This window comes from Giraffa tippelskirchi, chromosome 3 (assembly GCF_054371585.1).
Source record: "Giraffa tippelskirchi isolate mGirTip1 chromosome 3, T2T-mGirTip1v1.2.pri, whole genome shotgun sequence".
In the NCBI taxonomy this organism is placed as follows: domain Eukaryota; kingdom Metazoa; phylum Chordata; class Mammalia; order Artiodactyla; family Giraffidae; genus Giraffa; species Giraffa tippelskirchi.
The window spans coordinates 61,126,777-61,141,046 of NC_137277.1; the positions used below are offsets into that span (position 1 = coordinate 61,126,777).

The 14,270-nt window shown below is 38.4% G+C and overlaps 1 protein-coding gene across 1 annotated transcript in view; it reads left to right on the plus strand.

Moving 5' to 3' along the window:
* Positions 1–14,270, plus strand: part of CA10 (carbonic anhydrase 10 (inactive)) — an 859,345-nt gene that overhangs the window by 160,920 nt on the left and 684,155 nt on the right. The gene's annotated exons all lie outside the window — the stretch shown is intronic.

Consider the following 14,270-nt stretch of genomic DNA (forward strand, 5'->3'; position numbering starts at 1 on the left):
AAAGCATCACTACGAACAAAGCTAGTGGAGGTGATGGAATTCCAGTTGAGCTATTTCAAATCCTGAAAAATGATGCTGCGAAAGTGCTGCACCCACTATGCGAGCAAATATGGAAAACTCAGCAGTGGCCACAGAACTGAAAAAGGTCAGTTTTCATTCCAATCCCAAAGAAACGCAATGTCAAAGAATGCTCAAACTACTGCACAATTGCACTCATCTCACACGCTAGGAAAGTAACTCTTAAAATTCTCCAAGCCAGGCTTCAGCAAGACATGAACCGTGAACTTTCAGATGTTCAAGCTGGTTTTAGAAAAGGCAGAGGAACCAGAGATCAAATGGCCAGCATCCAATGGATCATCGAAAAAGCAAGAGTACCAGAAAAACTTCTATGTCTGCTTTATTGACTATGCCAAATCCTTTGACTGTGTGGATCACAATAAACTGTGGAAAATCCTGAAAGAGATGGGAATACCAGACCACCTGACCTGCCTCTTGAGAAACCTGTATGCAGGTCTGGAAGCAAGAGTTAGAACTGGACATGGAACAACAGACTGGTTCCAAATAGGAAAAGGAGTATGTCAAAGCTGTATATTGTCACCCTGCTTATTTAACTTATATGCAGAGCACATCATGAGAAATCCTGTGCTGGATGAAGCACAAGCTGGAATCAAGATTATCAGGAGAAATATCAGTAACCTCAGATATGCAGATGACACCACCTGTGTGGCAGAAAGTGAAGAAGAACTAAAAAGCCTCTTGATGAAAGTGAAAGAGGAGAGTGAAAAAGTTGGCTTAAAGCTCAACATTCAGAAAACTAAGATCATGGCATCGGGTCCCATCACTTCGTGACAATAGATGGGGAAACAATGGAAACAGTGGCTTACTTTATATTTCTGGGCTCCAAAATCACTTTAGATGGTGATTGCAGGCATGAAATTAAAAGACGCTTTCCCCTTGGAAGGAAAGTTATGACCAACCTAGATAGCATTTTAAAAAGCAGAGACATTACTTTGCCAACAAAGGTCTGTGTAGTCAAGGCTATGGTTTTTCCAGTGGTCATGTATGGTTGTGAGAGTTGGACTATAAAGAAAGCTGAGTGCCGAAGAATTGATGCTTTTGAACTGTGGTGTTAGAGAAGACTCTTGAGAGTCCTGTGGACTGCAAGGAGATCCAACCAGTCCATCCTAAAGGAGATCAGTCCTGGGTGTTCATTGGAAGGACTGATGTTGAAGCTGAAACTCCAATACTTTGGCACCTGATGCGAAGAGCTGACTCATTGGAAAAGACCCTGATGCTGGGACAGATTGACGGCAGGAGAAGAAAGGGACGACAGAGGATGAGATGGCTGGATGGCATCATCAACTTAATGGACATGGTTTTGGGTGAACCCAGGGAGTTGGTGATGAACAGGGAGGCCTGGAGTGCTGGGGTTCATGGGGTCGCAAAGATTCGGACACAACTGAGCTACTGAACTGAACTGAACTGAATCCAATGTTTTTATCATTATGTTTTTGTTGTCATTTTCCTCTAGGTATTTTGCGGTTTCCTCTTTGATTTAATCAAGAACCAAGTGGTTGTTTAGTAGCATACTGCTTAGCCTCCTTATTTTTCTGTTTTTTACATTTTTTTCCTGTAATTGATTTCTTTTTTTTCAATTAATTAATTTATTTTAATTGGAGACTAATTACTTTACAATATTATAGTGGTTTTTGCCATACATTCACATGAATCAGCCATGGGTGTACATGTGTCCCACATCCTGATTCCCCCACCCACATCCCTCCCCATGCCATCCCTCAGGGTCATCCCAGTGCACTGGCCCTGAGTGCCCTGTCTCATGCATTGAACCTGGACTGGCAATCTATTTCACATATGGCAATATGCATGTTTCAATGCTATTCTCTCAAATCATCCCACCCTCGTCTTCTCCCACAGAGTCCAAAAGTCTGTTGTTTTCATCTGTGTCTCTCTTGCTGTCATGCATATAGGATCATCATTACCATCTTTCTAAATTTCATGTATATATGCATTAATATACTGTATTGGTGTTTTTCTTTCTGACTTATTTCACCTGTATTCAATTTCTAATCTCATAGTGATGTGATCAGAAAAGACGTTTGAGATGGTTTCTGTTTTCTTAAATTCACCAGTGCTAGGTGTGTTGCGCAAGATGTGATCTATCCTGAAGGATGTTCCATGTGTACTTGAGAAGAAAATGAAACCCATGGCTGATTCATGTCAATGTATGGCAAAAACTATTACAATATTGTAAAGTAATTAGCCCCCAACTAAAATAAATAAATTTATTTAAAAAAAGAAAATGTATTCTGCTGCTTCCAGATGGAATGTCCTATAAATATCAATTAAGTCTATTTTGTCTGATGTGTCATTTCTTTCCAGTGGTGTAAATGGAGTGTTAAAGTCCCTCATGTTAAAGTCTCTTCTCCCCTATTACTGTTGTTGTCAGTTTCCTCTTTTATGGCTGTTACCATTTGCCTTATATATTGAGGTGTTCCTTTGTTAGGCACATGTATATTTACAATTGTGATATCATCCTCTTTAATTGATCCTTTGATCGCTCTGTAGTGTCCTTCTTTGTCTCTTATAACAGTCTTTACTTAAAGCCAATTTTTTTCTGATATGAATGTTGCTACTCTAGCTTTCTTTGGATTTTTATTTGCATGGTATATCTTTTTCCATCCTCTCACTTTCAGTTTACATGCATCCCTAGGTCTGAATTGGATCTCTTGTAGACAGCATATATATGGGTCTTATTTATTTTTATCCATTCAGCCAATCTATGTCTTTAGGTTGGAGCATTTAATTCATCTAAATTTAAGATGATTATCAATATGTATATTTCTACTGCAATTTTCTTAATTGTTTTAGGTTAGTTTTTGTAGGTCTTTTTTTTCTTCCCTTTCTCTTTGTTCTCTTTTTTTTGTGGTTGATGACTATCTTTAGTGTTGGGTTTGGGTTACTTTTCCTTTTTGTATGTGTATCTATTGCAGTTTTTTCTTTCTTGGTTTGCATTTCCCATGAGGTTTTGATGTAGCTATCTATATATATACAAGGTTCTTTAAAGTTGCTAGTCTCTTAATTTCAAAGACAATTCTCATTTCCTTAATTTATACTCTCATGGTTGCTATTTTTGGTGTCATATTTGTGTGTAAATGATTTCCTACTTATATTGTACATTTGCCTTTACCAATGAGCTTACCCATTTATAATTTTCTTGTTTCCAGTTGTGGCCTCTTTTTTCCCCTTGCCATTAGCAGACACTATAGAGAAACTTCTTTTACCTTTTCATTCAAAGCTGGTTTAGTGGTGGTAAATTATCTTAGCTTCTGCATGTCTGTAAAACTTTTGATTTCTCCATCAAATCTGAATGAGAGCCTTGCTGGGTGGAGTGCTTTGGTTGCAGGATTTTTTTTCCCTTTCATCACTTTAAATGTATCATACCACTCCCTTCTGGCCTGCAGTTTCTGCAGAAAAAAATCAGCTGATAACCACACAGGGATTCCGTTGTATGTTATTTGTTGCTATTCCCTTTTTGATTTTAATATTTTTTCTTTGTATTTAATTTTTGTTAGTTTGATTAATAGTTTTGTTAGTTTGCTTTGTTGTGTTCCTTCTTGGATTTATTCTGTATGTACTTTGTGGTTCTTGAACTTGTAAGGCAGCTTTCTTTCCCATGTTAGGGAGGTTTTCGACTGTAATCTCTTTGAATATTTTCTCAAACCCTTTCTCTTTCTCTTCTTTTTCTGGGACTTCTATCATGTGAATTTTGGTGCATTTAATGATGTCCCAGAGGTCTCTGAAACTATTATAATTTCATTCTTTTTTTAAAAAAATTCTGTATGCAAGACATCAAAAGAGACACAGATAAATAGAACAGTATTATGGACTCTACGGGAGAGGGCAAGGGAGGGATGATATGGGAGATTGGCATGGAAGCATATAAATTATCATATGTGAAACGAATCACCAGTCCAGGTTCAATGCATGATACAGGGTACTTGGGGCTGGTGCACTGGGATGACCCAGAGGGATGGGATGGAGACGGAGGTGGAAGGGGGGTTTTGGAAGGGGAAAACATGTACGCCCATGGTGGATTCATGTCAATGTATGGCAAAACAAATAAAAACAAATAAATAACTAAATAATAATAAAAAAAATTCTGTTCTGTGGCAGCAATTTCCATTATTCTGTCTTCCAGCTCATTTATTCGTTTTCCTGCCAGTGTTAGTCTGCTCTTGATTCCTTCTAATGTACTTTTAATTTCATTTGTGTTTTTCATCTCTGTTGTTTAAATCTGTGTTAAAATTTTCTTGCATCTTCTCAGTCTGAGATCACCATTCTTTTTTCTGAGATTTTGGACTATCTTTATCTTTACTCTGAATCTTTTTTCATGTAGATTATCTTTCTCATCTCCATTTAATTGTTCTTGTAGCTATTTACCTGGCTCCTTTGTCTGCAACATATTTCTCTTTCGTTTCATTTTGTTTAACTCTCTGTGAGTGGTCTCCTTTATTCACAATGTAGGATTGTAGTTTCTTTTGCTTCTGGTGTCTGTACCTTGGTGAGTGAAACTTGCTGGTAAGAGGGACTGGTGCCTGCCTCTGGCTGGTGAAAATGAGTCTTGTCCATCTGGTGGCTGGGCCATGTTAGGGGTATGGTTTGGGTGGCTATGAGTTTAGTATGATTTTTGGCAGCCTGCATACTGATGTGTGGTATTGTGTTACCTTGCTGGTTGTTTGACTTGAGGATTTCCAGTTCCAGAACCTGCAGACTGTTGTGTGGGGCCAGATCTTGGTATAGAAATGGGGATTTCCAGGAGAGCTCATATCAATTAACATTCTTTGTCCCTCTGCTGTGAGTGTCATTGCCTTTACAGTTAGCTACAGCCAACCCCCACCTCCTTCAGACTCCAAAACCCATAGTTAGGTCTAGCCCAAGTTCCAATGGAGCTACTGCTTTGTGCTGGGTCCCAGTGCACATGAGATCTTGTGTGCACCTTCTAAGAGTAGAGTTTCTGTTTCCTCCAGTTCTGTGGAGCTCCTGCACTCAAGCCCTACTGGCATTCAAGGCTAAATGCTCTGAGAGTTCTTCCTCCTGATTCCAGACCATCAGACTGTCATGGAGCACCATTTTTCTGTGGGATCATACCTGCATAAGCCACGTGGATTCAATATTTCTTTTTTAAAGAAATAGTAAATTTCTCTTTTAAAGACATTTTAAACAGCGAATTTCTTTTTTAAACAGATTTTTTTTTAAAGAAATAGCAAAGGCTGTTTTTAGTCTGGATGTCTACCACCTCATTCCTCAAAGTATGCTGGCCATTATTCCCTTGATAGGAGGTTTGACTAGTTTTCTGGTGACCAGAACTTTCCCTGCACGTTGTTCATAGCCTCACCTTTGCTCTATGGGTGTCACTGCCCTGTTATAGGTAGGATCTATTCCATAATTGTGTGGTAGTTTGAGCATTCTTTGGCATTGCCTTTCTTTGGGATTGGCATGAAACTTAACCTATTCCAGTCCTGTGGCCACTGCTGAGTTTTCCATATTTGCTGGCATATTGTGCTGGCACTTTCACAGCATCATATTTTAGGATTTGAAATCGCTCAACTGGAATTCCATCACCTCCACCAGCTTCGTTCATAGTGATGCTTCCTAAGGCCCACTTGACTTCGCATTCCAGGATGTCTGGCTCTAGGTGAGTGATCACATCATCGTGATTATCTGGGTCATGCAGATCTTTTTTGTATGGATCTTCTGTGTATTCTTGCCACATTATATTAATATCTTCTGCTTCTGTTAGGTCCATACCGTTTCTGTCCTTTATTGAGCCTATCTTTGCATGAAATGATCCCTTGGTATCTCTACTTTTCTTGAAGAGATCTCTAGTCTTTCCCATTCTGTTGTTTTCCTCTATTTTTTTGCACTGATCACTGAGGAAGGCTTTCATATCTCTCCTTGCTCTGCTTTGAAACTCTGCATTCAAATGAGTTTATAATTTCATTCCAATCCCAAAGAAAGCCAATGCCAAAGAATGCTCGAACTAATACAATTCCATTCATCTCACATGCTAGTAAAGAAATGCTCAAAATTCTCCAAGCAGGCTTCAGCAATACGTGAAATGTGACCTTCCAGATGTTCAAGCTGTTTTTAGAAAAGGCAGAGGAACCAGAGATCAAATTACCAACATCCGATGGATCATCAAAAAAGCAAGAGAGTTTCAGAAAAAACATCCATTTCTACTTTATTGACTATGCCAAAGGCTTTGACTGTGTGGATCACAATAAACTGTGGAAAATTCTGAAAGAGATGGGAATACCTGACCTGCCTCTTGAGAAATCTATATGCAGGTCAGGAGGCAACAGATAGAAGTGGACATGAAACAACAAAAAGACTGGTTCCAAATAGGAAAAGGAGTACATCAAGGCTGTTTATTGTCACCCTGCTTATTTAACTTATATGCAGAGTACATCATGAGAAACACTGGGCTGGATGAAGCACAATCTATAATAAAGATTGCTGGGAGAAATATCAATAACTTCAGATACGCCAATGCCACCACCCTCATGACAAAATGTGCAGAAGAACTAAAGAGCCTCTTGATGAAAGAGAAAGAGGAGAGTGAAACAGTTGGCTTAAAGCTTAACATTCAGAAAACAAAGATCACAGCATCTGGTCCCATCACTTCATGGCAAATAGATGGGTAAACAGTGGAAACAGTGGCTGACTTTATTTTATTGGGCTCCAAAATCACTGCAGATGGTGATTGCAGCCATGAAATTAAAAATGCTTACTCCTTGGAAGGATAATTATGACCAACCTAGACAGCATATTAAAAAGCAGAGACATCCCTTTGCCAATGAAGGTCCGTCTAGTCAAAGCTATATTTTTTCCAGTAGTCATGTACGGATGTGCGAATTGGACATAAAGAAAGCTGAGCACAGAAAAATTGATGCTTTTGCACTATGGTGTTGGAGAAGACTCTTGAGAGTCCCTTGGACTGCAAGAAGATCCAAGCAGTCCATCCTAAAGGAGATCAGTCCTGGGTGTTCATTGAAAAGACTGATGTTGAAGCTGAAACTCCAATACTTTGGCACCTGATGCGAAGATCTGACTCATTGGAAAAGACCCTGATGCTGGGAAAGATTGAGGGCAAGAGGAGAAAGGGATGACAGAGGATGATATGATTGGATAGCATCACTGACTCAATATACATGAGTTAGAGTAAACTCCAGCAGTTGGTGATGGACAGGGAGCCCTGTCATGCTGCAGTCCATGGGGTCACAAAGAGTCGGACACAACTGAGCGAGTGAACTGATCTGAACTGATTTCATAATTGTCAGAGTAGAGTCCCTTAGGTCTGTTTTTTTAGCTGTATTTCTGATTGTTGTATGAAGTAAATGATTGGAGCACTCTCAAGCCCCTGCATCTCCCCTTCTGTCCCAGGAGCTCTCCCTGCTCCTAAGAGGTTTCACAGGATACAGTAAGTTTTCTTCTCCTTCAGTTTCCCCTCTAGGAGCAGAGCTCTTATCTCACTGCCTTACTCTTCAGTTTCCCTTCTTCTTGCTTTCAGGCTTCTTATTTATGCAGGGATTGTTCTTGTCCTTTTTGGTGTCTGATGTCCTCTGCAAGTGTTCAGCATTTGCTTTGCGAGAATTGTTCAATTTGTAGATATATTCTAGCTGCATTTGTGGGAAGAAATGAACATTTTTTCACTCCCCCATCTTGAGTCCCCCTGTTGAAATTTTTGTTCATGTTTTCCATATATTAACTGATTTTGTCATTAATTCTTCATCAATTATTGAATGCAGATGATTGAACTCTTCAACTATAACTGTGGATTTCCTCTTTTAGTTCTAATCACTTTTGCATCATGTATTTTAAAACACTTATTAGAATATGAGAAACTAAAAACAGTGTACATCTGTTTCCCTTCTCCTGAGCTGTACTACTGATGTTAGACATTTTTTTCTAATGTATAGTGTATATCCTGTTACACATTTTTATTTTTGCTTTAAATGGTCAGTTATATTTTAAAGAGATTAAAAATGAGAAAAATGTGTTTCATATATATACACTTATTTAACTTTTCTGATGTTCTTTAGTCCTGCATTGATTCAAATTTCCATCCGCTGTCAATTACTCTCTGATCAAATAACTTCGTTTGATATTTCTTTTATTACATATCTCCTGCCAATGTATATTTTCATATTTTGTTTTTCTTTAATTATATTTAATAAAAAATGAAATAAACATTATTTATCATTTATTTGCAAAATATATTTTAACTAGGTTACAAATTACAAGTTTGCAGATTTGTTTGTTTATATTTCCCTTTTAGCACTTGATTTTGCTCCACTTGATATTGCTTGATATTGCTCTACTAGTAGTCATGTATGGATGTGAGAGTTGGACCATAGAGAAGGCTGAGCCCTGATGTATTAATACTTTCAAATTGTGGTGCTGGAGAAGACTCTTGAGAGTTCCTTGGACTGCAAGGATATCAACCAGTCAGTCCTAAAGGAAATCAAAGCTGAATATTCATTGGCAGGGCTGATGCTTAAGCTGAAGCTCCAATACTTTGGCCACCTGATGTAAATAACTGAGTCATTGGAAAAGACCCTGATGCTGGGAAAGATTGAGGGCAGAAGGAGAGTGGAGCAACAGAGGATATGGTTAGATGGCATCACTGATTCCATGGACATGGGTTTGAGCAAACTCAAGGGGATAATGAAAGAGAGAGGAGCCTCGGGTTCTATATTTCCATTTGGTCCCAAAGAGTCGTGCATGACAGCAACTGGACAACAACAAAATAAAATTAATCCTGTCTTTTGGCTTGCATAGTTTTAAATAAGTTTAATGTCATGTTTGTTTCATTGTATATTGTATCTTTCCTGTTTCTTCTGGTCACTTTTAACATTTTTCTCTTTATTACTGGTTATCATCAATTTAATTATGATGGTTCTACTTTTTTTTTTAATCAGTCCTGTTTCATTGAGCTTTAACAATGGATCATTGAAATTCTTGGCCTTCATAGAATTTAAAAAAAAAAATGGCCAAAATTCCTTCATATTTCTAAACCACCACCAACTCTTCATCTATTCAACTCCTTCTGACAGGCTAATTGCATGTATCTTAGACTGTTTGGTATTATTTCAGAAGTCTTTGAAGTTCTGTTGAAATTTTTTAATTCTTTTTTCCTTCTGTGCTTAATGTTTGATCAGTTCTACTGCTGTTTCTTCCTGTTCATGGATGTTTCCTTTTGCAGTGTTTAGTGTGTTGTTAATCTTAGTAAAAATACACTATGAAGTGTATTTTTCATTTTAGATATTTTATTTCTCATCTTCTGATGACCCCTTTGTGTATTTTTTAAATTTATATATTTTTCATTGAAAGATAATTGCTTTCCAACATTGTGTTGGTTTCTGCCAAACATCAACACGAATCAGCCATAGGTATACATATGCCCTCTTTCTCTTGAACCTCCCACCCACCCCACCCCTCTAGAGTGTCACAGAGTACTGGTTTGGATTCCCTGAGTCATACAGAAAATTCCCACTGGCTACATATTGTAATGTATATGTGTTCATGCTACTCTCCAGATCTGTTCATGACTATGAATGTATTGTGCTGACATGCTGTTGCACCATGGTAATCATGGTAATAACAATTGTTTGTTAAGGGCGAATTGTGTTTCAAGCACTATGCCAAACCATTTTAAATTCATTATCTTATGTAATCCACACATCAACTATATGCCATAGATTCTCTTCTGTGCCAATTTTTTGAAGAGATACTGAGATTTAGAGGATAAATAATGTACCCAGGCTCACAGTTAATAAGAGACAGAGCCAGAAATGCTACTGTTAAGTATGTGATGCTTCTCATAAGTCTTCTAAGTCTCACACATAAGATGTTGCTTCTCATAAGTCTCACACAAGTGTTCCATCTGCCTGGAATTTTCTTCTCCCACCTGCTTATTTTAACTGGTTGACTACAATCTATCCTTCCAGATGCTTCAAGAAGCAGGTAGTTTTCACTGTGGTCCCATTGCTCCTTACATTCCCCAACAGTCATAGACACCATATCAGCTGTTATCTCATTTCTAACCCATGTCACATTTATCTTTCTATATCTAAAATCTAACACAGCACCTAGGATATGGTTAGAACTTCATACAAATTTTTGGTATAAATAACATTTTGATAGAAGCCCTAATTCCCTCACTTACTGGCTTTATGACTTCATGTAGGAAGTTGAATCAATATATCTGGCATTATTCTCCTAATGTATAAATTAAAGAAGTTGAATCACAGCAGTGGTTCCCCAAGTATAATCCCTAGACCAGCAGCATTATGATTACCTAGGAACTTTGTTGGTAATACAAACTCTCCTGCTTCCAAACCTGAGGAATCAGTATGTCTGGGAGTGGGGCCCTGAAACTTGTGTTTATAGCACACTCTCTGGTAATTCTGTATAAGAAACCTGTATGCAGGTCAAGAAACAACAGTTAGAACTGGATATGGAACAACGGACTGTTTCAGAATTGGGAAAGGAGTACGTCAAGGCTGTATATTGTCAAGCTGCTTATTTAACTTTTATGTAGAGTACATCATGTGAAATGCCAGACTGGAAGACTCACAAGCTGGAATCAAGATGGCTGACAGATGTATCAGCAACCTCAGATGCAGATGATACCACTTTAATGACAGAAAGTGAAGAGGAACTGAAGAGCGTCTTGATGGAGGTGAAAGATGAGAGTGAAAAAGCTGGTTTAAAACTCAACATTAAAAAAACTGAGATAGAGAAATCCTTTGACAAAATTGGACATCCATTTATGATAAAAACCCTTCAGAAAACAGGCATAGAAGGAACATACCTCAACATAATAAAAGCCATATATGATAAACCCACAGCAAACATTATCTTCAATGGTGGAAAATTAAAAGCATTTCCCCTAAAGTCAGGAAAAGACAAGGATGCCCACTTGCCACCACTTCTATTCAACATAGTTTTGGAAGTTTTAGCCACAACAATCACAGAAGAAAAAGATATAAAAGGAATCCAGATTGGAAAAGAAGAAGTAAAACTCTCACTGTTTGCAGATGACATGATCCTCTACATAGAAAACCCTAAAGACTCCACCAGAAAATTACTAGAGCTAATCAATGAATACAGTAAAGTTGCAGGATATAAAATTAACACACAGATCCCTTGCATTCCTGTACACTAACAATGAGAAAACAGAAAGAGAAATTAAGGAAACAACTCCATTCAACAATACAACAAAAAGAATAAATACTTAGGAATAAAGCTACCTAGAGAAGCAAAAGACCTATATATATATATAAAACTATGAAACGATGATGAAAGAAATCAAAGAGAACACAAAGAGATGGAGAAATATACCATATTCATGGATCAGAAGAATCAATATAGTGAAAATGAGTATACTACCCAAAGCAATCTATAGATTCAGTGCAATCCCTATCAAGCTACCAATGGTATTTTTCACAGAACTAGAACAAATAATTTCAAAATTTGTATGGAAAAACAAAAACCCTTTAATAGCCAAAGCAATGTTGAGAAAGAAGAAATGAACTAGAGGAATCAACTGCCCTGACTTCAGGTTATACAACAAAGCTACAGTCATCAAGACAGTATAGTACGGCACAAAGACAGAAACATAGATCAAGGAAACAAAATAGAAAGCCCAGAATAAATCCACACACCTATGGACACCTTATCTTTGAGAAAGCAGGCAAAAATATACAATGGAGAAAAGACAATCTCTTTAACAAGTGGTGCAGGGAAAACTGGTCAACCACTTGTAAAAGAATGAAACTAGAACAATTTCTAACACCATACACAACAATAAACTCAAAATGGATTAAAGATCTAAATGTAAGACCAGAAACTATAAAAATTCTAGAAGAAAACATAGGCAGAACACTCTCTGATGTAAAACATAGGAGGATCCTCTATCACCCACCTCCCAGAGTAATGGAAATAAAAGCAAAAATAAACAAATGAGACCTAAAGAAACTTAAAAGCTTTTGCACAATGAACGAAACTATAAGCAAGGTGAAAAGACGGCCTTCAGAATGGGAGAAAGTAATAGCAAATGAAGCAACTGACAAAGAATTTATCTAAAAAAATACACAAGCAGCTCCTGCAGTTCAATTCCAGAAAAATAAGCAACCCAGTCAAAAAATGGGCCAAGGAACTGAACAGACATTTCTCCAAAGAAGACATACAGATGTCCAACAAACACATGAAAAGATACTCAACAGCACTCATTATCAGAGAAATGCAAATCAAACCCACAATGAGGTACCATCTCACGCCTGTCAGAATGGCTGCTATCAAAAATCTACAAACAATAAATGTTGGGGAGGGTGTGGAGGAAAAGGAACCCTCTTAAAAGTACTGCTGGTGGGAATGCAAACTAGCACAGCCAATATGGAGAACAGTGTGGAAATTCCTTAATAAACTGGGAATAGAACTGCCATTCGACCCAGCAATCCTACTGCTGGGCATACACACTGAGGAAACCAGAATTGAAAGAGATACGTATACCCCAATGTTCATCACAGCTCTGTTTATAATAGCCAGGACATGGAAGCAGCCTAGATGTCCATCAGCAGTTGAATGGATAAGAAAGCTGTAGCATCTATACACAATGCATATTTACTCAGCTATTAAAATGAATGCATTTGAAGCAGTTCTAATGAGGTGAATGAAACTGGAGCCTATTGTACAGAACAAAGTAAGTCAGAAAGAAAAACACCAATACAGTATATTAACGCATATATATGGAATTTAGAAAGATGGTGATGATGACCCTATATGCGAGACAGCAAAAGAGACACAGATATAAAGAACAGACTTTTGGACTCTGAGGGAGAAGGCAAGGGTGATGATTTGGGAGAATAGTATTGATACATGTATATTATCATATGTGAAATATATCGCCAGTCCAGGTTCGATGCATGAGACAGGGTGCTCAGGGCTGGTGCACTGGGATGACCCTGAGGGATGGAATGGGGAGGGAGGCGGGAGGGGGGTTCAGGATGGGGAACACATGTGCACCCATGGCTGATTCATGTGAATATATTACAAAAACCACCACAATATTGTAAAGTAATTAGCCTCCAATTAAAACTTAAAAAAACATTAAAAAAAAGAAATTGAGATCATGACATCTGGTGCCATCATTTCATGGCTAATAGATGGGGGAAAAAATGAAAACAGTGGCAGGCTTTATTGTCTTGGCCTCCAAAATCACTGCAGACGGTGACTGCAGGATGAAATTCAAAGTCACTTACTCCTTGGAAGAAAAGGTATGAGAAACTTAGCATATTTAAAAGCAGAGACATCACTTTTCCAGCAAAGGCTCATCTAGTCAGAAGTATTGTTTTTCCAGTAGTCATGTATGGATGTGAAAGTTGTAGTATAAGGCAGGCTGAGTGCCAAAGATTTGATGCTTTTGAATTGGGATGCTGGAGAGGACTCTGGAGAGTCCCTTTGCCTGCAAGGAGACCCAACCAGTCAATCCTAAAGGAAATCAATCCTGAATATTAATTGGAAGGACAGATGCAGAAGCTGAAGCTCCAATACTTTGGCCACCTGATGAAAAGAGCTGAGTCATTGGAAAAGACTCTGATGCTGAGAAAAATTGAGGGCAGAAGGAGAAGGGGTCAATAGAGTATTAGGTGGTTGGATGGTATCACCTAATTAATGGACATGAGTTTGAGCAAACTCAGGAAGACAGTGAAGGGCAAGGAGGCCTGGTATGCTGCTGTCCATGGGGTCACAGAGAGTCAGACATGACTGAGTGACTGAACAACAATAACTGGTAATTCTGATGCAGAGCATCATTTGAGAACTGCTAGAGTGGGATTGTCAAACTATGGCTTGAGGGCCCACAGGCCAAATACCAACCAAGACCTGTTTCTATAGTGAAAAGTTCTGCCAATCCCTGCACTAAGTGGTATGATCGCTGAGTGCCTTCCCAATTCTGTGATTCCTTGGTCATGGGTAGACTGTTTTAACCTTGATTGATGATGGATTGCCAATGAGGAGTTCTGGGTTCTAGACCATCTGTTTCTACCTTGTTGTTGTTATTCTGTCTTTCAGTCATGTCCCACTCTTTGCAACCTCATGGACTGCAGCAGGCCAGGCTTCCCTGTCCTTCACTATCTCCCTGAATTTGCTCAAACTCATGACCATTGTGTTGATGATCCCATCCA